We start from the raw sequence: 26,374 nt of genomic DNA, 5'->3' as shown, positions 1-26,374 counted from the left end.
AAAAGGGGAAGAGCCAGGGCGGCCGGCGGGCGGGGCCTGCAGCCTCCCGGAGCCGCGGCGGCAGTCACCGCGCGACTCGCTCGCTCGCTCCGCGCCCGGCTCCGACTCGGGCGCGTCCTGCGCCGGGACCTGCGCCCCAGCCCGGGGCGCCGCCGCTCTGCTCTCCGGACCCGGCTGGGGGTGCGCGGCGGCGGCGAGGCTTTGCGCAGGGCAGCGGAGCTGCTCCGAGAGGCCGGGGCTGTGGTGTCCGCTCGCTGCCGAGTCTTGACCAAAGGACCGACCGGCGGGGAGGAAGGGGAAAGCGGGGACACACACCCGCCGCGGCGCGCGCGCATTGCACACTTGCAGCCGCGCGCCCCCGCCGCCGAGGCGCGTCCGGGGCGAGTGTGGCCCCGCGGCCCGGGCCCCGCACCTGCGAGCTCCCCGCGCGGCGCCCCGGCCCCGCCCCCGGCCCGCCGACCCCCGGCCCCTCGGCGCCCCTCGCCCTCACTGCTCTCCCTGCGCCGGGGAAAAGCAACAACAACACCACCCAGATAACTTGCAGACTGTGGCGCAACTGGTCTGGACAGCGGAGGCGCCCGAATGCTGCCCGAGGGAGGTAAGTTTCCTGCGCGTCCGCGGCCCCTCCTCCCCGGACCCTCCTCCGGCGCTCGGGGTCGGGGACTCTGAGCCTCGGACGATCTCTCTGCGCTCCCGCTTGGTCCGCGCGGTGCCGGGGGGAAGGGGGAGGCGGTGCGCGTGGCCACCGGAGCGGGATCTTCCTTCCGCGGGGTCCACGGCCGCGTGCGCGCCCCGAGGGTGCCCACCCGCCAGCCACCCCCCTGACACGGGGCTGCGGTGACACCCGGGGACCATTCTGGGTGCCCTTAAGCGGAGCGTCGTCCCTTTTGGGGGATAACGAGCTGAGTTTGGCAGTAGCAGGAGGCATCCCCCACCGCCCTAACGAGCGGCGAACTTGGTAGGCGCCCGGGGATCTCCAAAGAGGGGGGCTTTCAAGTCGCCGTTCTGGTATTGGAGCCGGATTGAACAGGTGCGGTTCGGTTCCAGCCGAAATGCTGCACCAGACGAACGCGTTTCCTCGGCTTCTCTCCCCCCAGTCTCTCCCCGGCCCCGTCCACTGCCCCAACAGCTGGGGCGGGGGGCGTGGGGGAGCAGGTGAGCGTGTGGGGGCCACACAGAGGGAGAATGACCGGGTTTGATTTGCCAGCCGGTGCCAGGAGTTGCCAGAACTGAAGACAACAAATGTCTGCTTATCGCTCATCTATGCAAATGAGCCTGTTGTCATTTCTTATCCTTCCCTCCCTCCCCCACAGTTTACCTGTCTCATTTGCCCAGCGTGGTTGGTTGGATAGAAACCTGCTCCGGAGAAGTTGTTGGAGTAGGCTGATGAGTTCTCTCATCTTATATTATGGTATCAGGGCTCTCAGCAAAGAAATGTTGAGTTATTCTGATGCTTTCTATGAGCAGCAGAGGGTTGCAGACCAAAAATGCTGTGCCCCTCTCCCTCCCCGCGTTTCTGTGACAGTCTCAGTCTGCTGGAGGCCCGAGCTACTGGGTGACTGATTCTTGGGGATCGGACGCGTTGGGCCTTTGGATGAGTGAGACTGCGAAGGAGAGGCCGTGCCCTGGTCAGTTCTGCGGAGGGGAGGTTTGGGGAATCCCTGTGGCCTCTCCGGCTTCTCTTTGGTTCTCTGGGAAGGCTGGCGTTCCGCAGGCCAGTGGAGGAAAGTGGAAGGGTTGGTTTCGCTACCTCTCTCATGTGAAGTAGCGCAGTGTTCATGGAAGCTTTTGTCGGAGCATTTCCAGCTGAAAGGAAGCCTCCGGGCAAAAATCCTTTCTCATCCCACTTCATGCCAGTTGAGTAAGCATCCGACAGGGTCTGGAGCTGCGGGAAACGGCTCTGTTTGTAGTAATGTGAGTAGAGACTGAAGGACTGATGGGAAAGCTGGTAAGTCTGAGACTGATGGATCATGATGTCTCACTTAAGAAAGAAACTATTAAGAACGGAATGATTGGACGGTGGCGCATTTTTGTCCAGATGAAGGCTAGAGGGATTTAATAATAACACCTTATGTGTGCATCAGTGCCGTACTACTTACAATTGCTTTTCAGTGTTCTCTTGTAATTCTGACCCCTCCTGAGACAAGCAGGGCAAAGACTGTTAACCACGTAGGAGGAATGTAGGGCTCCCACATACGGGGTCTTCACAAGGTAACCAGTGACTGGAAGTGGAGTCACAGCAAGGTTTTCTAAGATACCCACACGACCTCCACTCTCGCCAGCCAGTGCTGGTTTTGCGCTTGTGTGACATTCTTCACAGTGGTCCGAGCTTCTGCTTCTGTTTTGGTCTGCACAGTCTCTATGTGAATTACCGTTCACACTTGACAGATGAGGAGGCTTAGAAGGGTGTGGGGGTTGTCCATGGTTTCATGTCTAATCCAGTGAAGTTTGCAAGGCTAGAACTCTGAGCTCCCATTGCTTTGTGGGTTATGCCGTTGTTCCACTACCGATAGTTGTTAGGACACATCACAGATGGTGCAGTACCCTAGGGACTGTGACACGGGCCTGCTGGTGACCTGGGTTTTAGTTCTGGCACCATGTTTGTCTGTATGACCTGGGCCAAATCATAGCACCTCTGAGCCTTCAGTCCCCACATATAAAACATGAGGCCTGTATTGAATTTTCCTTCTCTTTCTAGTGTTAGCATTCTATAATGCTTATCAGTGTGTTTGTCATCCAGTGCTATCGTTTTCTATGGGGGAGGGGGAGAAAGGGCTTTATAACCGTAATAACTAAGTATTTAACTAGTTCTCTATTTCATTTGTAATTTACTCCTCCCTCCCCTTCATCACTTACCACTTAATGAAGGGAAAGAAAAATTCCAAGTGTACTTCAGCTCAGCATCTGTATTGTTTAGTATTATTATTTGATTTGAACATATTGTGAGGGGCTGAACTCCTCTAAAATACATGTCAGGATTTACTTGGAACCACACCCCCCCCCCCCAAAAAAAAAGAAAGAAAGAAAAGAAAATTCCAGTCAGTCAATGCAATACCTTTAGTTGTTTATTTATTTATTTATTTATTTATTTATTTATTTATTTTTTAGCTTTGGGGTTTACATACCATTAAGTACTCAATAAATAGCTGTTGAATGACGGAGGTGAGTGAAGTAACTTTAAGCTCCAGCATCTCATCCCAACACCTGCTGACCCAGAAGATAATTTACCTACAGAAGGTGTGCCCCCCCCCCCCCCCGCCCCTTGCAAGCTAGCAGGTATAGGTGCCCATTGTTGCACTCCTTCCTGAACACATCACATAGAGAGGAGCTATTCTTACTCCGTGTAGACAATAGATTCATGTCCTCTATGCCATGCTCTCCCCACCCTCCCCAACTCGGTTGTTAGTAATGTGTAACCCCCTGAAGGATACAACAGTAGAAATTGACTTGTGCCATTTTATGGAAGAGTATGTCTTGAGAGGGAGAAACCAACCACTCGTTTTTATATTTGAGTAAATTTCAGCAGATGCTAATGCCAGCTCATGGCTTCAGTGGGGGAACCTTATGACCAAAACCAAACTAGCGCCTGTTCCCTTTAAGAATCCTCTTCTCTCCCCACCTCTCTTTACTGGAAAGTGGTGTTTAGAAGAATGATGGCAAAGGAGTGGAATGGGTCTTAAATATTATTAACACACCAGTCATTGGGGATTTAGGTGCTTTCTTTCTGACAGAGAACTCAAGTAGTAACTAACTAGTCCAGACACTGGCCCCTTTTATGAGTAAGCCTGCTGCAGCTTACAGAGGTGAGACGGCTTGCTCACAGTCACACAGATGTTTAGCAGGAGGATCAGGGCTAATGTGGAATTCTTAAGAAGGTTCCTATTCAAGATTGTGCCTGGGGTTTTTATGGTGAAGGTGCATTCCTTACTTTTAAGAAGACAAAGTTGTCTGTTTTTATCTATCCACTGTGTTTCTCTTGGCTAGGTAGATCAACAGACTCAGAATTAATACTTTGCTCCAACCAGTGCTTGGAGACAGGGAACTATTTGAAAGAGAAATACAAGTGTATGTTGGCTTTCCAAGCTTCTCTTCCTGGTAAATAAAGCTAGAAGCCAAAGGTGGCCCTGTCATACAGCTGATAAAGTCATAAATGTGTATACATTTCATTTGCATTTGCATTTTTGCTTGCACTTCTGTTAAATGGTGAGTCAGAATACTTAATATCCTGGAAAAGTCATTTTCCTCCCTATGGCTGGAGCCCTCATTAGTTACTCTGTAAAACACCACGTTCTAAATGTATTTGTTGCAGAAACATGTTCTCTTTGTATCGAGCACATTAACTGGATTTGGGAGGAGTCCTTCCATTTTTGTAGAAGCTGCCCAGTTCGAAGGGTACATTATGTAGCTCGGCTGTTCAGTGGTGGATGGATCTGGCAATTCTTCTAAATGGAAGGGAAGTCTAGCCTTTTGTTCGGTGTTTTTCTTTTTTAAAAATAAACTTTAAACTTAATCTATTGATGAAATTTTTGAAGTGTACCATGTAGTAAACTACCAGCTGCTTTAATCAGTCAGCATACAAGGTTCGGCCAGGAGAAACAGGCTTGATTCTGTGTGCTCCATTCTCAATTGTTTTTACTGCTGTCCAACTTAATCAGAGGAGTGTAGAGGAGAGGTGGTATAAGAAAGCACAGGAATCCTATTCAAACTAGATTACTCTTGGGAATATTTAAAACATAGAAAACATAGGGACACGGTTATGTTGTTTAGTTAGCTAGAAGCACCTTGGTATCATTTAAGTTCAGACAGCCCCATATTTGAATGGAAATCAGCATGAAGTGTCTTTTTTAATTATATATATATATATATATATATATATATATTATTGACTTTTTACAGAGAGGAAGGGAGAGGGATAAACAGTTAGAAACATCGATGGGAGAGAAACATCCATCAGCTGCCTCCTGCACACCCCCTCCTGGGGATGTGCCCACAATCAAGGTACATGCCCTTAATCTGGGACCCTTCAGTCCGCAGGCCGATGCTCTATCCACTGAGCCACACCAGTTAGAGCTGATGTGTCTTCTTATAGATGGTTTTCTTTATGGTTTGTGAGGATGAAGAAACAATGGGTGTCCAATTTGTTTGGGAGAGTTTACATAACGGGTGAGCAGAGAGTTCCTGAGACTTGTTTTCTGTAGGAGTTGTGGAAAGTTGGTTGTGAAATTGTAATGAAACATAAAGGGTTGGGTGTGCAGTATTGCTCCCTAAATTTGGGAGTGTGTGTCTCTTTCAGTTGAGGTACAGACCAAGGTTGGAATTCTGGGGCTCAGGGAGGATAACTGACTTGGAACTAAAGATCCAGGACTAAAAGACAAGAACTGTGGGGATTTCATCCATTTTGGAAGGAAAAGGTGACATTTAAATCTTTGCCATCCAGTGATGCTGAGCAAGGGGTTTGCGAACAGATACAATTATAGCTAGCCATAAAAATGTGTTTCTCTGCTTCACCGACAGGCACAAGAAGTGCAGTATAATCAACACGTTGGGTAGTGGGTTTTCAATATTGAATACACACTTTTGTCTTAAAAAAAACATGCCCACTATCAGGATCATTGCATCATTTAGTTGTAACATCTGTTGATAAAGTAAGGAAACAAAACAGGAGCAATCAAAGGAAGCAACACTAGGACCTGTTTGAGCAGATCCTAAGTGCTCCACTAATATTAGTCAATGTGAACGGTTAGGCATCATGTTTTATTTGTCTTTGTATTCTTGGAACTCAGCCCTGTGCCTGGCAAGTGGTGGGTATTGAACAATTTATGCATCCAAAAGGAAGTCGCTCATCACCTTGGGAAGTTTCATAATTATCCTAACGATTCTATTATTTTCTAGACCATTTTAGAGATGTCAGGCAAGTTGATAGATAACTAGTTTCAATAGTTTATAGTAAACATTTTTTATAGCAAATGGTATTTATTCATCAGACCTCAAACCTTTTTTTTAAATCAACATGCCTAGGAATGATTTTTTATTTTTCTTTCTTTACAGAAGTTACAATATAAGTATGAAATGGTTGCTCTTTTTATTATTTACTAGAGACCCAATGCACGGATTCGTGCTGGGAGGAGAGAAGGTCAGGGGAGGGATCCCTCAGCCTGGCCTGTGCCCTCTCACAATTTGGGACCCCTCGGGGATGTAGCAGTGCGCCCCTTGTGCTCATCCCAGCCCGCTGCACCTGCTGTTGCTGTAGAGTTGGGAGAGTCTCCTACCCCTGCAGCTGCACTCGCCAGCTGTGAGCCTGCCTTCTGGCTGAGTAGTGCTCCCCCTGTGAGAGCACTGCTCAGCCGGAGGGCAGCTCCTGCATTGAGCATCTGCCCCCTGGTGGTCAGTGTGTGTCATAGCAACTGGCCAACAGGTCTTTCTGGTCTTTTGTTATGGTTGCTTAGGCATTTATATATATAGATAAGCACCAGATAAAAATATTTTAAAAACAGCCAGGATGACTTAAATGTGAATTTGGCTTAGGGTACACAGGTAAGAATGGACTTTAAGCTTCTCTAAGTTAATCATTTTAAATGTCACCTGCTCTCTTTTATTGATGAAAGTTTTTTTTTATTATTATTGATTTTAGAGAAAGGAAAGGAGAGGGATAGGAATAGCAGTAAGAGAGAAGCATCAACATTGATTGGCTGCCTCCTGCACAGCCCCTACAGGGGATGGAGCCCACAACCCAGGCATGTTCCCTGACCAGGAATCAAACCGGTGACCTCTTAGTGCATGGGTCAATGCTCAGCTACTGAGCCACACAAGCTGGGAAAATGTCACCTGCTCTTGAGGCCTTCTCTGATCATCTATCCTAAAGAGGACCCTCTTCATAAGTTTTCTTCACTTATCACAAGGGATACTTATACATTTAGGTATTTAACTTGTTTTTCTACCTCCTCTGCTCAAGAAACTCACACTCAACCTAAGGTAATAAACTTTTTGAGGGCAGAAGTCATAGTTCTGGAACACTCTTTTTCTGGCTTGGCAGGTGCCTAGTAAATATTTATATATTTTATTGATTTTTTTTAGAGAGAGGAAGAGGGAGGGATAGAGAGTTAGAAACATCGATGAGAGCGAAACATCGATCAGCTGCCTCTTGCACACCCCCTACTGGGGATGTGCCCACAACCAAGGTACATGCCCTTGATTGGAATCAAACCCGGGACCTTTCAGTCCGCAGGCTGACGCTCTATCCACTGAGCCAAACCGGTTTCGGCCCTAGTAAACATTTAAATGAATGGAGAAGTCTGTCCCACCCTGTCTAGATGAGCTGGGCCACCATTAAGCTAACTCAAGCTGAGCAGGCTTAGCCATGAAGACAGTTCTTAAAAGCTACCAATGGCAACTCCATGAGAATGACAGTCACGTCCTCCGGGAGGAGGAAGCAATGGTTGGTTAGGTGAATGGATTCTGGCATGAGTATGATGCACACCACTGGATCAGACACCTAGGGCTTCCGATAGTATTAAAAACAAAAACAAAAACTAGAGAGTTGCTGGCCCTGCCAAATACTAGATACTCCCAAGCCTGGGTGGTAGACCAGGGTATGTGGATGACGGGAGCAACACATGCTCTGTGCATAACTTACTATAGGGTGCCAAGTGGAAGAATGATTTCGAGAGCAAGTGGTTTTCTCGCAAGAGGAAACGGTGGTTTACTGACAGTTCTCAGAATATTTCAAGTCAGTTTGATATACACAATATTGATGGACCTCCTTGGCCAGGAGAGTACCAGGTGCCGTGGGATATACAAAAAGTATGAACATGGTTCTGGCTTGGCTTTGCTGAGAACTCACACTATTCCAGGCACTTTTCAAGTGCTATTTCTTTTCATCCTCAACATGTTCCCAGATGACAGAGGAGGAAGTGGAAACCAAGTCAGGTTAGGAGCATGCTCATGAGCACAGAGCCAGTAAGGGATGGTTCCATCCCTGGCTCTTCTCGTTTTAAAGCCCACATTCTTTTGTCTGCTTCAGGCAGCTGCAGTTTGGGAAGAAAAGTTTTTTGTTTGTTTTTTTAAATAAAACATAATTTAGAATTTTTATCTATGAGCTCTGGATTACATAATTGGCATCATACATGGATATCTCAAAGGCCCCTCAAATTCTACACGCCCAAGACCAGATCTTTTCTCTCCATACCCGATCCTCTTGCAGTGTCGCCCAGCTCTGTGATAGGCACCACTAGTCACTACCCAGCACGAGGCAGAAAGCTAGGAGCCATCTTTGACCCTATCTTTTTCATCCACTGCATCGAATCCATCACCCATTTCTATTGATGTTGCTTCCTGAATATCCCCCCTATGCATCAGCTTCTCATTGTTTCTGCTGATTCTGTCCTAGTCTAGTGTCTCATCTTTCTCTGGATGCCAGCCATAGTTTCCTTGGGCTCCTGCGTACATTCTGGCCCTCCTCTAATCCATCATCCATACCGCAGCCACAACAATGAGATGGCTGGTCTCTGATGGACAGATCCCTACCTCCCACACCCAGACACATTCTGGCCTCGGGGGCTTCTATGTTGGTGGCCTTTTGAACTCTTGCACAACCTCTGAGGACTTCCTCTTCCAAATAGCATTCTGCCCCAATGCTTTTGCTCTACTGGAGTTCCTTCAAGCCCACGGTGGTAACTCAACTCACAGGCACAGGATGAAGACCAGTGTGATCCCAGGGATCTGCCCAACCCAAATTTTCAGAGTGCCCTGGGGATGCTTGAGGTGCACTTATTCAAACAGGAACCAAAGACTGCTAATTAGGCAAGAGAAAAGCAGTTGTTGAGAAAGGAGTTAGTTGGAGGCTAAAAGCATTAGCTTTGATGTTCTAGATATCTTTAGGATGAAATAAAATTAAAAAAGGGGATTGTAGGACCCAGTAGAAACCAGTTAATGTAAATTGGCCTAAGCTAAGCTTGCATTTAACCTTTGCGCATGGCTTTTTCAGGTACTCAGTGTCACTTAACTGTAACTAAAAGAGAAAACTGTCTTAGTTCGGGCTGCTGTAATAGAGTTCTGTAGACTGAGTAGTTTATAAACAACATAAATTTATTTTTCACAGTTCTGGAGGCTGGCAATCAGAATGCTCGTATGGTTGAGTTTTGATGAGAGCTCTGCTCAAGGTTGCAGACTGCCAGCTTCTCATTGTATCTTCAGGTGGTGGAAAATGGGCAAGAGAGTTCCCTTTTTTAAGGGCACTAAGACCCACTCACATGACCAAACTACCTCCCAAAGATCTCACTAATACCATCACATTGGGGGTTAGGCTTTCAATTTTGGGGACACACATTCAATTCATCACACAACCCTGTATGGCTAAGCCTTTTAAGAAGTACATTATACACTAACCCAGTATAGACATAGACATGTAAATAATTTTATTGAAAAATCAAGGGTTCATGGAATACTACTTAGCTACACTACATAAAACATGTTGGCTAGTGGGTTTTCAATACTTAATACACACTTTTGTCTATAAAAAAAGTAAAAACATGCTCACTACCAGGATCATTGGATCATTCAGTCGAAACATCTATTGATAAAGTAAGGAAACAAAAAGAAGTGATCAAAAGAAGCAATACTATGGCCTACTTGAGGGAGTGGTAAGCACATCCTAGGTGTTCAGCTAATATTTGTCAATGTAAAAGGTTAGGCATCGTGTTCTATTTATCTTTGTTAGGCACAGAACTCAGCCCTATGCCTGGCAAGTGGTGGGGATTTGATACATATGTATTGAACAATTTTTGTGTCCAAAAGGAAATCACTCAATAATATTATAATAACTGTATGTTGCCAGATGGACACTGAAAATATAGGGGGGGAATACTTTGTAAAGTATATGATTAGCTGAATACTATGTAGTACACTTGAAGGTATATGATTGGCTGAATACTGTGTTGCACACCTACAGTGCTGACCATGACCTCTTATCGAGTGCTCTTTCCGCCCTGTGAGTTCATGGAGGGTTGTGAGTGAACATCTCCACAAACTTCCCCGGCAAAGTTTTAATTTCCATCAAGAAAGCCTTGTGAAGTTCGGAGAGCAGGCATCTGATAGAGTTGGGGGGAAAGTAACTCCTAAGGCTGCCCTATCTACTACACAGAATAAATAACTACAGTGATGAAATATGGCCTTCAAGCTGAGGCAAGTCTATATTTTTTTCAGATAACACTACCCCTAAAGTTCATATTAATTTAGTTTAACCAAAACCTAAATACTGTAAGAAAAACACGCTTACTTTCAAAATATGTCAAGAACAATTTGACAGCATATATATTTTCTGCCTGAAATACATGGAGACATCAAACCTGCCTTATTTATTTATTTATTTATTTATTTATTTATTTATTATTGTCTAAAATTTTACATATGTCTCCTTTCCCACCTATTGACACTCCCTGCCCCCAGTCATTCCCACCCCAGGCAAGCCCTCACCGCCCCAGTGTCTGTGTCCATTGGTTGTGCTAATACGCATGCATACAAATCCTTTGGTTGCTCTCTAATCCCCCTCCCCTAACATTTGTCTCTGTATATATTCTTGTTCATCAAATTATGTTGATCATTATATCCCACATATGAGTGAGATCATGTGATATTTATCTTTCTTCAACTGGCTTATTTTGCTTAGCATAATGCTCTCCAGTTCCATCCATGCTGTTGCAAAAGGTAAAAGTTCCTTCTTTTTTATAGCGGCATAGTAGTCCATTGTGTAGATGTACTGCAGTTTTCTAATCCACTCATCTGCTGATGGGCACTTAGGCTGTTTCCAAATTTTAGCTATAATAAATTGTGCTGCTATGAACATAGGGGTGCATATATCTTTTCTGATTGGTGTTTCTGTTTTCTTGGACTATATTCCTAGAAGTGGGATTTCTGGGTCAAATGGGATTTCCATTCTCAACTTTTTGAGGAAACTCCATTCTGTCTTCCACAGTGGCTGCACCAGTCTGCATTCCCACCAGCAGTGCAGGAGGGTTCCTTTTTCTCAGCATCCTCACCAGCATTTGTTTGTTGATTTGTTGTTGATAGCAGTTCTGACAGGTGTGAGATGGTATCTCACTGTTTTGATTTGCATCTCTCTTGGATGATTAGTGACTTTGAGCATGTTTCATATGTCTCCAGGCCTTCTGTATGTCTCTTTCGATAAGTGTCTATTTAGATCCTTTGCCATTTTTTTGATTGGATCATTTATCTTCCTTTTGTTAGTTGTATGAGCTCTCTGTAAATTTTTGAGATTAAACCCTTAATGGAAATAACATTGGCAAATATGTTCTCCCATGCAGTGGACTTTCTTATTGTTTTGTTGATGGTTTCTTTTGCTGTTCAGAAGCTTTTTTGTGTGTGTAGTCCCATTTGTTTATTTTCTCCTTAGTCTCTCTTGCCCTAGGAGTTGTCTATGTAAAGATATTGCTATCACATATGTCTGCTATTTTGCTGCCTATGGAGTCTTGTAGGATTTTTATGGTTTCCTATCTTACATTCAAGTCCTTTAGCCATTTTGAGTTTGTTTTTGTGTATGGTGTAAGTTGGTGATCTAATTTCATTTTTTTTTTTTTTTTTGCATCTATCTGACCAAATTTCCCAGCACCATTTATTAAAGAGACTGTTTTTTGACTCCATTGTATACTCTTGCCTCCTTTGTCAAATATTAATTGAGCATAGTGGTTTGGATCAATTTCTGGGTTCTCTGTTCTGTTCCATTGCTCTATATGTCTGTTCTTGTGCCAGTACCAGGCAGTTTTGAGAACCGTGGTGTGGTATATAGCTTGATATCTGGTATTGTGATCCTTCCAACTTTGTTCTTTCTCAGGATAGCTGTGGCTATTTGGGTTTTTTGTTTTTTTTATAAGCCTGCCCATTTTAATTGGCCATTCAACCACCACATGGAAGAAGCTTATCACAGGGGATGCTTGGCTACTCAGAACTTTGGGGCAGGCTTTTGCTTCTAGAATAAACATCCTGATTACAAAGGGTTTGCTTGCTCCTTTAAGCGTCAAAATTTATTATAGCCAATTTTTGCATAGAAAATTTCCCCCAAGTTGTCACAACTTCCCTGATTTTTTAAAAGATTGTACAGAATAGAGTGTATTTTTTTTTTTGCAATGATAAATTTATAGCATTATTATCCATTCAGGGATGCAAGGCTCTTACCCCTGAACTAAATGGCCCCATGTAAAATTTTATCTTCCTTTCATTGATTATTTTTGAGGGTGCTGTCTTTTGTGGCTTTCAGCAATGATTACCCCTTTACTCATTGTTGCTATTGAGACTGTGCTGTAACCTTGGGAGCCAGATGTTTCCATATTGTCTGAATTGTGTTTCTCAAAAAGACTCATATAATGCATTGAGTTTGACTAAAAAAAAGGGGGGGGGACAAAAAAAGCAGCTTTTGAAGAAGAGTCTTAAGAGGTCTCATTGTAAGACAAGCAAGCAAGCTTTAGATCTTTCTCATTCACTTACTCCATTGGCCAATAAAGAGCATGTTTTTCTTATGTCCCGATTTTGTGCTGTTCTGATAAAGTGCTAGCTTTTTAAACTGAGATATTTATTCTTGATTTCTTCTTCCTTTTTATGAAATATTTATATGCTTACTACACTGTGGCCTAACGTTGTAAACAACAGATTTAAGCATGCTTTCATAAACTTGTTCTTTTAACTTAAACAGAGTGATAATTTATGGGTGATTGGTGACAGTTCCATTTTTCATGTTATATTCCTTGAGAGGTTGTAGATCACCAAAGGTAATTCTTTTCCATTGGAGAAATTGCACAGAAAAATGTCCCAAGTTTCATAATGCCCATCTTCCATTAGAAAACAAACTGTAATGCCCTCAATAAAACAAGAAAAGTGAATATAAACAATTTTCCTAATGGTGAGGGAGTGACATGTAAACCAGACTGTCCTTAGGCTTATGAATTTATTATATGGAAACAACAACAATAAAAACAACAACAACAACAAAAAACATAATAGCAGTATTGCTTTGGCAAGTTATATTGAAATGATGCCCTTTCATTCTTTTCCCCAAGCCATGTAGTTTAAACAGAATGGTGAAGATTTATGGGAAATGAAGTAAATGGGAAATCAGCCTCTCATTACTCAGGTTTAAGAGAGAAACATAACTGTTGCTTATGGCCGTTTATAGAAAGCAGAATGGAAATTCGGCTCTTAGCTTTGTGTACAGTTGGGCTTCATTATTTGGCTTTGCAGTTTCTCAGAAACTCCCTCTCCTGCGTGGCCGTTTATAATGTAAACATGATGCATCGTTTCATTTTGTGCAAACTTTATATAAGGAATAGTCACTGCCCACATTTGTCAGAAGACTTCTGGAAGCTTTTTCGTTGTATTTCTTTTATTACTTATTTTTGCTTCTTTATTGGATGCTTTATAGATGCTACACAGGTCTAAAAGGGATACTGTTAAATAATTATTTGAAAACTGATCCGGACTAAGACCCTGATCCAGAGCCTCCAAACCAGAAGCAGAAAGAAAAGGGGGTAGTGGGCTGGAGGATATTCCTCCAGCTTTACCAAAACCTAGAAAACCAGGATCCTAAGTGCTTCACTGGCCAATCAGGGTGTAGACATTGTCAGGAGCCAGCAAGGGGCTCGAGAGAACAGCCGGCTGAGTCCAGACATGGATCAAAGCCATTGGAATGAGAGGAAATAGACTGGTACTGCCCAGCTGTGGATAGGGTCGCAGAATGCAGCTAAGACAGCTGGGGGGAGGAAAGGGCTTGGAAAGAGGTATTGCAGCAACGCAGGAGAGTGGCCCCAGGGGCCCTCAGATTGTGGTCCTTTTGGTGAACTGGAGTTCCTCGCCCACCAGCCTGGACGTAAGGTCTCCCTGTAGACCAGGATGCCTGGAGGCCACTTAGGTATAGTCTGCTTCTCACACACCCAGATTTGCTTGTGCTACCTGCTGGATACATCTGAAATCATGGCTGAACAGCATCATACCACTCTCAAAGTTCAAAGTCATTGAGTCATTGATGGCATCTGCCAGGGTGTCGATGGTCTCAGTATTCACGTGATTGGTAGGCTTGTCCAGGAAGAGCATGTGAGGGTCCTGCCAGGCCAGGCAGGCCAAACACACTTGGCATTTCTGCCCATCAGACAGGTTCCGGATCTGGCTCGCCTGCTATTTTCAAGTGAGAACATATTGCCCAATGATCTTTCTTAGTTTTTTTTTTTTTTTTTTTTCCTTTTTTTTTTTTTTTCCTTCTCCTTGATCTCTGGGTAGCAATTCATCATGTTCTCCAAAGATGAGAGGTCTGAGTCCAGCTGCTCATGTAAATGTTGATGGTAACACCCGTGCGAGTGTTTTCACTTCATCCCATCTGTGGGTAGTAGCTCTCCAGGTGGCAGCTTCACAAGAGTTGATGTCTCCACTCCATTGGGCCCTACCAGAGCCACTTATGTGCCAGATCAATGCCAAATTCTAGATTGTTGTAGATGCAAGGACCATCTTTTGTATACTTGAAGCTCATTTTCTGCACCATAATGATGGGTGGAGGGATCTGGCCACATGATGGGAAATGACATGCCACATTGTAGGTCATAACCTTCTCTATCAGTCCCGATGCCATCATTTTCTGCATTCTCCTTGCTCTGGGCCTGCCGGGCCAGCTTAGCAGTGTAGTTCTTCATGTGCACAATCTGATCTTGCTCCCAGCGAGACCTCTTCATCTGGTTCCTCCAGCTCCAGCCCTGTCTTTATAGACTGATTATGATTACATGCGTGCTACTTCAGTTTCTTGTTGTGCATGTGAATGATGTTGGTATAGACACCATTCAGAAAGTCTTGGGAATGGCAGTCAAAGACTAGAATGTACTTAAAAGTCTTTTAGTTCCTCTTCCAACCACACACAAGCATTGAGGCCTAGGTGGTTGGAGCCTCATCCAGCAGCACCAGGAAGGGCTGAATGAGGAGGACTCTCGTAAGGACAACCCTCAACCTCTAGCCGCGACTGAGGCCTTTTAGCTCCCTGTGCGCACGGCGGGTGTGACACCCAGCCCTGCAGGCTCCGTGAGACCCTCACGGCTTCCAGGCCCTTTCCCCATGAGCAGCCTGATTTCTGGCCAGATTTTAGTATTTTCCCATCTCTTGCTTTCTGGCCCATAACGTTTAGAACAGTTTAATACCTCATGCCTCACTCTCTTAGTCACTCATCTGCTCTTGTGATCCCAACTCTTACCTCTATGAAAAGTACTTCTACTATGCAATATATACTTGCAACTGTCACCTTTTTAAAACCCAAATACCTCCCCCCCCCTTCCCAAATTCTAAATTTTTACCAGATATTCTCATTTTTTAAAAATCTACTTTTGTAATTTTACTGGTCTTTTTATTACTTGTTTCTGTGCACTTAACAAGTCCTTAGAGATTGTAAAAAAAAAAAAAAAAAAAAAGTTCTCCTCTATTCTCACTTATATTCCTCATATAAACACTTCTTATTGTCTTGTGCAATTGTTGTCCTTATAGTTGTATAGTAGTGACAGCAACTGCCATTTCTAATGCCTTACTCTGTACTGGGCACAATACATAAAAATACATGAATTCATAAAAGTTAGTGTTTTTTGGAGCTGTGCAATCTGATATTGAGGAGGGCGGTGTGGATGGAAAGAGATTGGGCTGGAGGGGTATACTGGAGCCAGACCATGGACATCTTGTCAGACATGCTAAGGAGTTTGAACTTTTCTTCTGTGTAGGCAATGAGGCGACAGCTGGAAGGTTTTCATGAATCAGTGGTGAGCTCATGTTTTATGTTAGATCAGAAACATGGATTTTATAGTTTGGGAGATGAATGAGGGGAGAAAGGGATTGTATACCATGAGACTGGTGGTAAGAGATATAATGAGAATCTAAATTAAGGTAGTGAGGATGGGGAAAGTGAGAAGATTTGAGATTTAGGAAGGTGGTTTTATAGGGCTTGAAGATGACTTCCTGTGAATTTTGAGGGAACGGGAGAAGTAGAAGATGCTTCTCTGGCTTCTGGCTTGAGTGGCTGGAGAGGTTGGAGAATGATGGTGAACTGAGAGTGTGTACAGGGAAGAGGCAGCATGTAATGGTGGCAGAGGCTGTGATGATGCATCCAGTTTTGAATATGCACTTGGTAAACCTGTGGAATAACCAGGTGGGGTGCAGCTGTAAGGAGAGAGGTCCATGATGGAGATACTGGCTATGTTATGGTCTGTGGGTAGTGATTCAAGCATGGGAGTGGAAGTGGTTAAGATACCCACAGGACATTCAGGTGGAGGATCAGGAAGGAAGGTATATGAGCATGGATAGGAGGAGACAGGTCCCTGATGGAGACAGAAAGTTATGTTCTCTCACCAGTGATTATGGCCATGGGATTAAATGAGACTTCCTGAAAAGGTTTGTAGACTAAGAAGAGAAAATATCTGAGAACCAAATCATTTCCTGATTGTTATTTGCAATATCATTTCTTCATATACCACTTTTTTCTTACCAAATCTTCTGTGTTCTTCTCTGTTTAAGGAAATGACATCAGATTTTCATGATCCCATGCATTTATCACGGTTTTGGAAGGCATCTCTGATCCCCACACTTGCCTGGAGAGATTTCTCAGGCACACACCCCCTGTGGAAGTCTTGCTCTTACGACTCTTTTGCAGCTTTCCTTTGAAGCTGACTTTTCAGTTGCTCTCTACTTATCTCTCCCAGCAGACCGGAGTCCTGACAGCTGAGACCACATGGCCCTCTTCATGTTTCCCACCCAGCCTCTTAGCTCAGCGTCCTCTGCCCACTAGCTGCTGCTCCTCCTTTTCGATTATTTTTTATTCTCCTTTAGCAGAATGAAGTGAAAAGGGAACAGCTCAAAGTTCCGTTAGGATTTATGTCAGTTAATGTACCAGAACTAAATTGAAAATGCCTGCGTACAGTGTGTTTGTAAGAATATTCTATTCCTCACTAAAAAATAAAGAAACGAAATTTAATTTTGAAAAATGGTCCACAAAACCCACTTCTGTTTATCCTTCTTGTCATTTATCATTCCCACTATTTGAAACTTTCAGAGGAAGAGAATATATCTTTTGGCAGCTCCACTACTATTGCTTATTGTGAGCCGAGTTTATCTCCTGGTTTCATTGGGTCGAACTTCCTGTTGTTTTTAAATGACACTTTGCACAGGCTGAATCTGGATGCAGTGAGAGCTGTGGTCCAAGAAGCAGGTGTTCTGGCCTACCCTGCCCCTCTCCTGACACTTTAGTGACCCCTGATCCAGTGGCTTGACCTCTTTTGTACCTTTTTTTCTTTCCTCATCTGTGGTCTGAGAATCTGTGCACTGGCTCCTGGACTACTTCAAAGGCATGATGTGAAGCAGACAGAAGGATGGCCCTTGAGGTCCTTTGGAACAAAAGCGTCATGCACATTAGAGAATTTATTTCATAAGGATTACAGCAGGAGGTCAGGCTCCAGACAGCCACCATTATAACCCCTGGGTAAGCAGATCTGAAGCAAAGCATGAAACATCTGCTGCGATGAGGCTCCCTTAAAAGAAGAATTCTCCTCCCCTATTCTCAGAGGCCAAGGGTACAAGGAGACACTTGGCTAAAGTTCTCACCAGCGTTCCACAATTTAAACATACCCTCAGCATGGATGAGGAGAGCAATGAACTTTTATCTTTAAAAAGAAGTGAATCTTGGATATATAGGTTTGTTGAAGAAAGCAAAACTCACACTTACATGTTAAAGAAAAACAGTGCCAGTGGGCAGCAAATAACTCATACGATAGAGTCCAAAGTAAGAAATGATGCTCAATGTATTACTAGGCAAGTTCATGGCTTATTCAATTTAGATTATGTGGTTTGTGGTTGTCATCATCATACCACACAGAGTGCTTAACACTATGCCTTACATTCAAAGAGAGTCAGTGCTTCAATTGGTTCCTTTCTAAATGGACTAAGAGAAGCTCCTAGAAATAATTTAGAGAGCACTTTTAACACCTGTGAAATCTTAAAGGCTGTTCGAGGTTAGTTGGACATCCCCCAAATGCTAATGAAACCTTCCAATAATAGTAGAAATGTTTGAGGACCTGTGTCAAATGGCAGAAGGGTTTGACTGGAGTTAATGACATAGATAATGCCTGACCAAAATGAGGGGAACCCGTGCAGTTATTAAACTCATGTATTAATTCTAGTAACATTTGTAGCACCACAGAATTTATTTTTGCATAGATAATCATGTTGTCTGTGATTAATGACAGTTTTACCTAAAAAAAAAAATTTTTTTGTTGGAAACATAAATGAAAATTTAGTAGTAAGCACTTAAAATGACAAAGGTAATGAACAGAGGAATGAAAATGATAATTGATAAAACTTTGGGTGGAGGCCAGGGGGCAATAGGAGTAAAGTCCCTGATAAGAATCATAAACAACAGATTTAAGCATGTTATCAGGAGTTAAAGAGATGACTACTGAGACATCGAAACAGAAAATTTTGATTGGTTGTCTTGGGTGGAACTAGTGGTAGGAACAGGAAAATCAAGAAATGGCTGTTCTAGACTCAAATACAGAGAGCTGACTGGTGGTTGCTAGAGGGGAAGGGTTTTGGGAGACTGGATAAAAGGGGTGAAGGGATTAAAAAGTACCAGTTAAGAAGCAGTCCCTGAACTGGACGACTCACAAAATAGTGATGAGGATGTAAAGTACAGCCTAGGGAAAATTGTCAATAATATGGTAATAGCTATGTGTGGTGCCAGGTGGGTAATGGAGATATTGGGAAGAACACTTTGTCAAGTATATGTTTGTCTAACTACCATGCTGTACACCTGAAACCAAAACAAAATAATACTGAAAGTAAACTGTAATTGAGGGGAAAAAAGAATGCCAGAATTACACTTGAAACTAATGTAATGTGTGTCAACTGTAATAGGAAAATAACAATTTATTTTAAAAAAATAATAAATAGCAGTTCTCACAAAGTCCTTTATATCATTTACTGTATTACCTTACATATGCATTTTTTATAGAAGCAAAGCAGTTACATTGGTAATTAAAACATAAAGATAATAATCAGCATGAAGTAACTAAAATGGGTAGAGGGTAAGAGCTGAATATTATAAAGTAAGAAATACTGTGGACATAGTCTATGCTTAGAAAGTTGTGTAAAGGAAGGAGGGCCCCTAACATGACATTCATTGCTGATGATTATCTAACACTTATTTGGGTGTTTACTTTACTCCAGGTACTTTCTAAACAATAAGCAGGCATTAACTTGTTGAATATTTACAGCAGCCCCTGGGGTAGGTACTGTTGTCATCATTTTATAAGTGAGGAAACCATGGAGCAGACATAGTAAGTATGTTACTTGAGCCCACACACTCCAACTCCAGAGCCTTCTCTCTTAGCTGTGAGGTTGTGGGTTATGTCTCAGGGTAGAGCCATGGGTGTGACACCTCACAATGTATACAGTGCATGCTCCTTGACTCTAAGGTGCCTTGACTGTTCCTCTGAAACTGTCTCCTAAAGAGGTACAGGAGTCCCCTTTCCCCCTGGGAGATACATTCCAAGACCTCCAGTGGATGCCTCCAACCCTATCTATACCTTTTTCCCTATGCATACATACTTTTGATAAAGTTTAATATATTATATAAATTAGACACAAGAGGAGATTAACAACCATAATAATGAAGTAGAACAATTATTACAATATACAGTAATAAAAGTTATGTGAGTGTGGCATTATTAAGTAAAATAAGGGTCACTTGAGCACAAGCCCTGCCACATCCCAACAGTGGATCTGATAACTGAGATGGCTACTGAGTGACTAATGGACGGGAGCGTATACAGCATGATACACTGGACAAGGCGATAACTCACGTCCCAGGTCCCAGCGGGACAGAGCAGCAGAGAACAAGATTTCATCACACACTACACAGAAGAGGACAAAATTTAAAATTTATGAGTTGTTTCTTTAAGGAATTTTCTGGAACTCATACAAGTCAACACCAAAGAAACAAACAAAGAAACAAATACAACCAAACAATCCAAAAAAAAATGGGCAGAGGACTTGAGTATTGACTTCTCCAAAGAGGATGTATACTAGTAGATGGCCAATAGACATTTGAAAAAATGTTCAAGGTCACTAATCATCAGAGAAATGCAAATGAAAACTTCAATGAGATATCACCTTACACCTGTCGGATGTCTATCATCATAAACCTACAAATAACAAGTATTGGTGAAGATGTGGAGAAAGGGGAACCCCCATACACTGATGGTGGGGATGCAGATCGGTGCAGCCACTATGGAAAACAGTATGGAGAGTCCTCAAAAAATTAAAAGTGGAGCTACCTTATGACCCACTGATTCCACTTCTGGGTCTATATATTAAAGAAACCCAAAACACTACTGCACAAGAATACATGCATTTCTATGTTCATCGCAGCATTATTTACAATAGCCAAGAGAGGGAAGCAACCCAGTTACCCATCAATAGATAAGTGGATAAAAAAAAATTGGTGGTACAGCTCTAGGCAGGTGGCTCAGTTGGTTGGAGCATAGTCCCATACACCAGAAGGTTGTGGGTTTGATTCCTCGTCAGGGCACATACATAGGTTGTAGGTTTGATCCCAGGTCAGGGTGTGTACAGGACACAGCCAATCAATGTTTCTCTCTCCTACCCTCTCCTTTCCTTTCTCTGAAAAATCAATGGATAATATCCTTGGGTGGGGATTTTAAAAAAGAAGTGGTGGTGCATATATGCAATGGAATATTACTTGCCCATAAAAAAAAGAATGAAATCTCGCCATTTGCAACAGCATGGTTGGACCTAGAGTGTATTATGCTAAGTGAACTGAGTCAGTCAGAAAATGACAAATACCATATGATTTCACTTATATGTGAAATTGAAAGAACAAAATAAATGAGCAAATAAAATATAAACAGACTTGTAGGTACAGAGAAAATTAATGGTAGCTAGTGTGTGTGTGTGTGTGTGTGTGTGTGTGTGTGTGTGTGTAGACTGGGTGAAAAAGGTGAAGGGATTAAGAAGTACAAATTGATACTTACAAAATAGTCACAGGGATATAAAATACAGCAATAGGAAATATAGTCAATAATATTGTAATAGCTATGTTGCCAGGTGAGTACTGAGAATATAGAGGGAATCATTTCGTAAAGTATATGATTGGCTAAATACTATGTTGTACACCTGAAACTAATACAAAATAATATTGAATGAAAAAAAATTTTAAAGCCTATGTGAAGTAACTGGGAAAAATAGATACAATATTATGCAAAACTATTAATAATCAAGTACTCTGCTAAGGATGAGAAAGCAGAGAGTACTTTTGTAGAGTTGGCTCTATGATTTTGTTTATCTTTTTGTGTACTTGGTTGCATAAGAATATGATCTGAAGAGTATGGGAATATCATAAGAAGTAGAAAATAATATGCAAGATCAAAAAGATCTGGAGTACCTGATACCTATAGTCAGGAATTGGGACACCAGGGGCAGTCTACTCTATGCTTCCAATAAAGGTGAAGATATGGTAATTGAAGAAACACACCTCACGCCTAACTGGAGCTAGCATCAGTTCCCAAAAAGTGCGCTCTACCAGCAGATGAGATTTATTTTTTTATTAAAAACCCTAAGAAGATGTTAGGTCTGTTTCCATAGCCCATATTTAACTAGAACATTTTTTTTTTATTCCATAAAATACCAAATTTATTAATTTTTAACTGATATCACACCCTTAAAGTACGGTCATGTACAACTAAATTCTAGAAAAGCAGAGAATTTCAGTAAGCCCAACAAAGGTATTAGAATGGAATTTGACCTGGACTATGCTGAAAAGTGCAACTCTGGAGCTTGTCACATCCGGCTGTATATTGAAACTAGATAGTAAATTCCAAGGATGTCATTAGGTCTTTAAAATGGGCCCCACCCATTCTCTGTGTACACAAAGCACAAATACAAATCAACTAGGATGGAAACAAGGAAAGGAATAATGGGTTTCCTGATTGCTTTGAATTTAGGATGTACCACCAATATTCCTCCTCTTTTCATGAGAAAGGATCGGCCCTGAGATGGGACCAGACTGGGGCACTTTCCTTTCAGTCTTAGGATAGGAAGGTGCCTGGGCTTGGAAGCTGCTTCTGCTCACTCTTCAATCATTAACAAGTTAACAGATAGGACCTCCGTAGTCATCACTGTTAAGGAGAGTTACCTTTAGCACAAGCCTATGCATCCTTCTTGGTATGTGTGGTAACTGAGTTTCAAGAGTCACGTGTCATGTTTGAGTGCTGTGTTAGAATCTTAGAGGCTGTTCTAGAACTCGTGTCTAAAAGTTGTGGTATTTCCACTTGACCTCAGTTCATGAATATCTGATCCACCAATACGATTGCTGATACTCCTGGTGCCTGGATAAGAGGAAGGGCAAGTTGAGAAGAGGCGAACTTGACATTCCAGTGCGTACAATGGACAAACTCTAAGGTGATCCAATCCCCTTTGCCCCACAAAGAACAACCTCTAAATTGAAGTTGTGATTGCCTTATTCAATAGGGTTTGAGAGGATTAAGTGAGATAAGGTGTTATAGAGAGCAGGGAACTAACTAAAAACTATTTTCATTCACTTTTATGAGAAAAGCTTTCTATAAAGTGCTGAGAGCAATGGGGATGACATTTAGAGTGAGGGGTCGGGGTAAGGAGACAATTACAAAACCAATTAGTGGTCTTCATCCTTTAGGAACTTATAATAGACTAGTGATCTGGTACACAGGTTCGTGCATATTGAAAGGAAATTAATTAGAAGGTGGCAGCGGGTGGGACTGGGCAAGACGGGTGAGACACACCTGGAGCCAACCTCCCATGATCCCTCCTCAGCATCTGTGGAGTGAGTGGGGTCCTTCTGGCAAGTGGGGTCCCTCGCCCTGGACTGTGAGGATCGGGCCAAAACCAGCTCTCTGATATCCCCCGAGGAGTCCCAGAGTGTGAGAGGGCACTCTGCAGAGTTGCTGTTGTACAGGGTGTGCAGTAAACCAGATTCAGGGCTGATAGTGCCTCAGCAACAGCACAACCCACGGCCAAAGGTGGAATGGCGTGACTCAATGGGGAATCAGGCTCCCTCCTCTCTGGTTTCAGGGTGCATCACCCAAGAACCACTGCTGCCAAGTCACTGCAGCTCTGCTGTTCCTGCATTGTCTGCCCCCTGGTGGTCAGTGTATGTCATGGCGACTGGTTGGATGGTCAGACACCATATTAGCCTTTGATAGATAGATAGATAGATAGATAGATAGATACATAGATAGATTAGAGGAGCCAGGCAAACACATTTAATTAGGGGAAGATAATGCATCAAAAAAAGGCTGGCAGCCCTACCTGGTGTTGCTCAGTGGTTAGAGTGTTGGCCCAAGCACTCAAGGGTTTTGAGTTCAATTTCTGGTCAAGGACACATACCTGGGTTTTGGGTTCACTCCCCACGGAGCATGTGCAGGAGACAACCAGTTGATGTGTCTCATCGATATTTCTTTCTCCCACTCTCTCTGAAAGCAAAAGGAAAAATATACTCAGGTGAGGATTAACAAAACAAAACGAAACGATAGGTGGCAAAAGTGTCGAATGTGGCAGAGTTAGGGTAAAAGCCAGCTTCTGGGTTCCAAATTAAGCTTCTGGTGTGTGTGGTTGTTCTCTCCAGATCTGAAGATAGGCACAAGAGCTGACATGTGCTATGAAATTGCTCTGAAAATTACACTTTAAAAAGCGATAAGATGTTAGAATTACACTCCTTGCTTTTAAAAATGGCCTGTTTTTCAGTGTTCTTAGGGAAGTATTTCATAATAAGCAAATTGTAACCATCATTATAATGTGGGTAAAAGGAGGCTGGGAAGTGAGGAAGCTGACTCTCAGCTCCTTCCAGCCCACTTCATCCTCCAGGGACCCTGCTCCCACAACCATGCCCTTAGCGGGCTCTGGTGAGATCGTTCTAGAAACTCCTGACACTGGAATCAGTAGTGAGCTGGTGGAGATAAGCATTTTATGTATACCTCTATAAATGGGACTTACCGCCTTTCAGGTATGTTTTTATCTTCTCGGCTGGATTCTAAGTTCTTGGAGGGAAGAAGGATCTTTCTCGTTTGTTTTTAATAAATAAAACTTTGTCCAAAACAATTCCCTTTACTAAAAAAAAATAAAATTAAAATTAAAAAAAATGACATGAATCACTCTTGCTTGTGTAATAATGCTGTTCAGGTGTTTATGAAATTATGTATTCATTTGGTTTGGGCCTATTGGATATTCAAAGGAAATTCATTCCTTTATCATTTCTAACTTATACTCTGCCAGTATTTCCCCTTGGGTCCACCTGGGTATCTGCCATCGTAGGTTTCATGTAGTCTTCATGCGTATTTTCTTGGGAAACTCAGAGCTGTGGCCCTCAAAAGAGAAGATGCTGGTCTCAAGTCTGATTGCTAAGCCAGACACGTGGGCCTGGTGAACAGAAGACAGTGGGGTTTGAAAGAAAAGAACATGTCTTACAGAGGTAGGAAGGCCAGTGTTCTGCTGGCCAAGGCTTTCTGGGCGAGCTCAGAGCTGAGTAGCAGCTGGCACAAGCATAGTGAAGAGGTCCGTCTGCTCCTAAGGCAAAGCCTGGTCATTCTTGGTTGGATGGAGTGGGCATCACAGTTGCTTGTTGGCACCGTGTGCAGGTATTCTTTAAAGGCTCAGCATCTGGTGGTGGTGCTGCCGGTGATGATGCAGAAGGAACGGGAGCCTTTTCCCAGTTTCGATGCTTTGCACCTGCTGTGGAGCTCAGCACCTTTTCCCCTGGAGCAGAAGGAAGGTTGTTGAATCTGGCCGTGGGCCAGCAGGTGAATGTCAATACTTGTGGGTTGTGTAATAGAATTTGGTGGTGACTTATTTTTAGAAATCTTTTTAAGAAGCTGGTCATCCAAGCACAAGCTCGCCTGTGGGAAATGAGAAGCAGACGATGGAAGAGAACCTGGCTGTATGTTGTCCATGGCCACACTGATATGGGGCTGGGTTCTGATTTATTCCTCTCGCACCGTGCCTTTTCTCTCTGCCCAGTTTCCTCAGAGCATATGAGCCAGCCTGGCATTGCACTCCAAACTGAACAGACTTGCATATTTTGGTTTTCTCTATTTGTTCATTCTGTGTCCATAAGTCCTTCTAACCGGTCAATGTGTGAAGAATGAAGACTAGCCACAGTACTTCCTAAAGACATTTTTAAAAAGTACCTTCTTGCCCTGGCCAGGTAGTTCATTTGGTTAGGGCATCATCTCAATATGTCAAGATTGCGGGTTCAATCCCCGGTCAGGGCACATACAAGAACCAACCAATGAATGCATACATAAGTGGAACAACAAATGGATATTTTTCTCTCTCTCTTACCCATTGTCCCCATCTCCATCTCTCTCCAAAATCAATTAATCTGGAAAAAATGTTTTTAAGTACTATCTCCCTTGAGTCCTATAGTCTGTGCTGTACATAAACTTTGTGTGACTTTTAGGTTTGGAGGGAAGGGTTGAATCAAAATTTCCTCAGTCAGTATGGGCTTCACAGATCCAAGGTTTTTAACTTTCCTTCTGCACTCATCACTTATTAAAATACCTAGACTCTGTATGGGATCATTTCACTGGGCAGTATTTATTCGGAGGCAGACTAAAAGCTTGAATTTCGGTCCTAATTCTGGCGCGGTAACTTCCCTGTGACCCTGGAAAAGCCACTCAACTCCTTTATTTCTCACTGTTTTCAGCTACAAAATGGGGTAATTATTTTCTACCTTGGTGAGCTGTTGCAAAATAAACACTCAGGAGTAAACACTCAAATGTTTGCTAATGTTTACTGGACAATTACATGATCTTTAAATATATGAACTGTGTGTGGAAAGGTAGATGAAGTTCACCCCAGTGAAGAGCTTACAGTGTAGTTGAGGAGATACGCTCATGAACTGTGACCAATAGTGCTGGGAATGCAAAGTAAGGCATGACTTATATGAGTTCAGAGGGAGCCCCGGCCAGTGTTGTTCAGTGATTGGAGTGGCAGCTGGCACACAGAAGGGTCTCAGTTCAATTCCCAGTCAAGGGCATGTACCTGGGTTTCAGTTCACTCCCTGCTCCAAGTCGGGGCATGTGTGGGAGTCAACCATTCAGTGTGTCTTTCTTACATTGATGTTTCTTTCTCTCTCTCTCTCTGCCTCCTTCCACTCTCTCTGAAAAGCAATGGGAAAAAATTCACATGTGAGGATTAACAACAAAAAAAGAGTTCAGAAGAAAAGGTCCCAGCAGCGTGGGAGTCACGGGATTGAGGAAGCTAGAAGAAACAAGAGAACAGGGAAATGTTCTAGGTGGGAGGCAAGGAC

The 26,374-nt window shown here is 43.1% G+C and overlaps 1 protein-coding gene across 1 annotated transcript in view; it reads left to right on the top strand.

The window, feature by feature from the left end:
• Nucleotides 1-118: 118 nt before the first annotated feature.
• Nucleotides 119-26,374, top strand: part of PIP5K1B (phosphatidylinositol-4-phosphate 5-kinase type 1 beta) — a 280,318-nt gene continuing 254,062 nt past the window's right edge. The window contains exon 1 of the mRNA XM_084899520.1: nucleotides 119-598. The gene's annotated coding sequence lies outside the window, so the exon portion shown is untranslated. The remainder of the gene's footprint in view (nucleotides 599-26,374) is intronic.

Source organism: Pipistrellus hanaki, assembly GCF_964339955.1.
Source record: "Pipistrellus hanaki genome assembly, chromosome: 11".
In the NCBI taxonomy this organism is placed as follows: domain Eukaryota; kingdom Metazoa; phylum Chordata; class Mammalia; order Chiroptera; family Vespertilionidae; genus Pipistrellus; species Pipistrellus hanaki.
The sequence above is the reverse complement of the archived record's forward strand: the minus strand, read 5'-3'. Positions and strand labels throughout refer to the sequence as shown.